The sequence below is a fragment of the Saimiri boliviensis genome, chromosome 7, assembly GCF_048565385.1.
Source record: "Saimiri boliviensis isolate mSaiBol1 chromosome 7, mSaiBol1.pri, whole genome shotgun sequence".
In the NCBI taxonomy this organism is placed as follows: Eukaryota; Metazoa; Chordata; class Mammalia; order Primates; family Cebidae; genus Saimiri; species Saimiri boliviensis.
The window spans coordinates 72,000,156-72,003,571 of NC_133455.1; positions in this window are offsets into that span (position 1 = coordinate 72,000,156).

The following is a 3,416-nucleotide window of genomic DNA, read 5'->3' on the forward strand; positions in this document are numbered from 1 at the left end:
GGTAGAGGGCTGTCATTTACCAGCCTAACCAACAGAATGGGAGCTGGGAGCTGGGGAGAACACCGCACAAAGGGCTTGAATGTGTTTCAGAGTCTGGGGAGAAATGCAGGGTGGAGAGGAGAATCTAAGTGTCTCAGTGTATGCACCCTCCGCCACCCCGCCAAATAGTGCCCTGAGGTTCTAGAAAGAGCATGGTACACCGCCAAGCTCCACTGCCACGTGTCCGTGTGATGAGTTCCAAACCCAAAGGTAGCAGTGATGTGGATCCTGAAGTCAGCCTCTCTTCTCTGGCAGTGTGATGGGGAAAGAACAAAGGAACCAGTTTCTTCCTGTCTCTTGTGGGGGACGCAGGTTCCCCAGAGTGAGAGGTCTAGGAGCACTCCTCATCGATCCACTCCCCAGAGCTGCCCCTTCCCTGTCCCTGGGGAGCTCCAGCCAACTGCAAGCCAGCTGTTGTCCAGAGGCCCGGCACTGCCACATGGTGGACACTGTTGGTACTGAGGCCCAGCTCTCCAAGTAGGACCCCTGTCCCGCAGGTGCCAGCTCTAATAGTCTCTCTTGACAGCCCCCGTCATCTAAATAGAGGAGAAATGAACAAAGTGCAGTAAGGACACATTTCCCAATCACACTCGATTCCCCCACAGCTTTCTCCCCGTCAGGCTTCTTGGAGGAACTGGGGCATAAGGAGAAAAGTTAGCATGAGGCCCACCCTCATGAATTCAAGGTGGTGGGGGTCTGGGTCCACCCCATTTAAGGCCAGTGAGGGCCCAGTGCAGTGGCTGACGTCTATTATCCCAACACCTTGGGAGGCTGAGGTGAGAGGATCGCTTGTGCCCAGGAGTTTGAGACCACCCTGGGCAACACAGCAAGACCCTGACTCTACAAAAAAATTAAAAATAAATTAGCCTAGCATGGTGGCACGCACCTGTAGCCTTAGCTACTCTGGAGGCTGAGGTGGAAGAATCACTTAACCCTTGGAGGTCGTGATCAGGGCACCACACTCCAGCCTGGATGACAGAGTGAGACCCTGTCAAAAAAATACAATAAAAAATACAATAAAAAATAAAGCCGCCGGGCGCGGTGGCTCAAGCCTGTAATCCCAGCACTTTGGGAGGCCGAGGTGGGTGGATCACGAGGTCAAGAGATCGAGACCATCCTGGTCAACATGGTGAAACCTCGTCTCTACTAAAAATACAAAAAATTAGGGCCGGGTGAGGTGGCTCAAGCCTGTAATCCCAGCACTTTGGGAGGCCAAGGCGGGTAGATCACGAGGTCAAGAGATCGAGACCATCCTGGTCAACATGGTGAAACCTCGTCTCTACTAAAAATACAAAACATTAGCTGGGCATGGTGGCGCCTGCCTGTAATCCCAGCTACTCAGGAGGCTGAGGCAGGAGAATTGCCTGAGCCCAGGAGGCGGAGGTTGCGGTGAGCCGAGATCGCGCCATTGCACTCCAGCCTGGGTAACAAGAGCGAAACTCCGTCTCAAAAAAAAAAAAAAAGTAGTTAAGGCCGGGCTCGGTGGCTCAAGCCTGTAATCCCAGCACTTTGGGAGGCCGAGGCGGGTGGATCACGAGTTTGAGAGATCGAGACCATCTTGGTCAACATAGTGAAACCCCGTCTCTACTAAAAATACAAAAAACTAGCTGGGCATGGTGGCGCGTGCCTGTAATCCCAGCTACTTAGGAGGCTGAGGCAGGAGAATTGCCTGAGCCCAGGAGGCAGAGGTTGCGGTGAGCCGAGATCGTGCCATTGCACTCCAGCCTGGGTAAGGAGAGCGAAACTCCGTCTCAAAAAAAAAAAAAATACAAAAAATTAGCTGGGCATGGTGGCACGTGCCTGTAATCCCAGCTACTCAGGAGGCTGAGGCAGGAGAATTGCCTGAACCCAGGAGATGGAGGTTGCGGTGAGCCGAGATCGCGCCATTGCACTCCAGCCTGGGTAACAAGAGCGAAACTCCATCTCAAATAAATAAATAAGTAAATAAATCAATAAAGCCAGCAAGGAAACATAGTCAGGAAGGCTGAGACTGGGAACCAAGAGAGCTGTACTCGTCTTGCTTTGTTGTCAAAAGCTCTTAAAGTTGGCATTTCCCACTCCCATTAACATGCCTGAAGGCTGGCGTGGTGGCTCATGCCTGTAACCTCAGCCCTTTAGGAGGCTGAGGCAAGTGGATTGCTTGAGCCCAGGAGTTCAAGACCAGCCTGGGCAACATAGCCAGAGCCTGTCTCTATGAACAATTTAAAAATTAGCCAGGCGTGGTGCTGTGCACTACTGCTTCAGCAGTGTCTATGAGGAAGCTCTGAGTTCCAGTGGGTATTTCTCTGGGGCCCCAGCTATTAAGGAAGCTGAGGCAGAAGGCTTGCTTGAGCCCAGGATTTCAAGGCTGTAGAGAGCTATGATTGTGCCACTGCGCTCCAGCCTGGACAATGGATTGAGACCTTATCTCAATAAAATAAAATAAAATTTAAAAATTTAAATTTAAAAAAATTTAGTGGCACGTGCCTGTAATCCCAGCTACTCAGGAGGCTGAGGCAGGAGAATTGCCTGAACCCAGGAGGCGGAAGTTGCGGTGAGCCAAGATCGCCATTGCACTCCAGCCTGGGTAACAAGAGTGAAACTCTGTCTCAAAAAAAAAAAAAAAAAAAAAAAAAAAAATTTAAAAAGTCCTGGAGCTACTTCTAGGATGCCCCAAATTTAGTCAACTCTCACAGTCCCTTGAAAGAGAAGTGGCAGCTGGGTACAGGCCCTCCCAAGTGCCATGCCCCCTGTCAGTACTGATGGACTCTGCCCTGTGTAAGATTGCATCACCAACACCACCACCTCTCTGGGCTTCCCCAGACACCAGGGGAACACATTTCCCGCCCCAGCCCCCACTCTGGCCCTCCTCTACCTCATGTTCCAGGCCACTGGACTCTGAGCAGCCAGCACAGGCAGGGTCAGGGGTGATTTCGGTGCCTCGTGGCACTGCCACCTGGGCCTGAGCAAGAGGACTCCATTCTCTTACCTGCCCAACCCCTCACCCCATCCCAGCCACAGTGCTAGAAATAAAGAGACCAGAACTTTCCTTCTGGCCTAAGAGCCCCAGAGAAATACCCACTGGAACTCACAGCTGCCTCATGGAAACTGCTATAGCAGTGGTGAAGCTAGAAAGACTAGAGGTATGAGGGAAAATTGCCCTTCCCCACCTGGCTCATAAGGCATTCCCTCCCCAAGTCCCAGACCTTGGGGACTGAGCCTGTGAAATCATCCTCTTTCTTGCATCATGCGTGTCCACATCGCACCCCCCCACCCCCTTACCCCCACTTCAGGCCCAGTCACCATGGCCAGATGGTGAAACCTGAGCTGGTGGGGAGGAGGACCTCCACCCCCTGCAGGGGCCTGATGGGCAGCACAGCTGGCCAATCCTAGGGCTC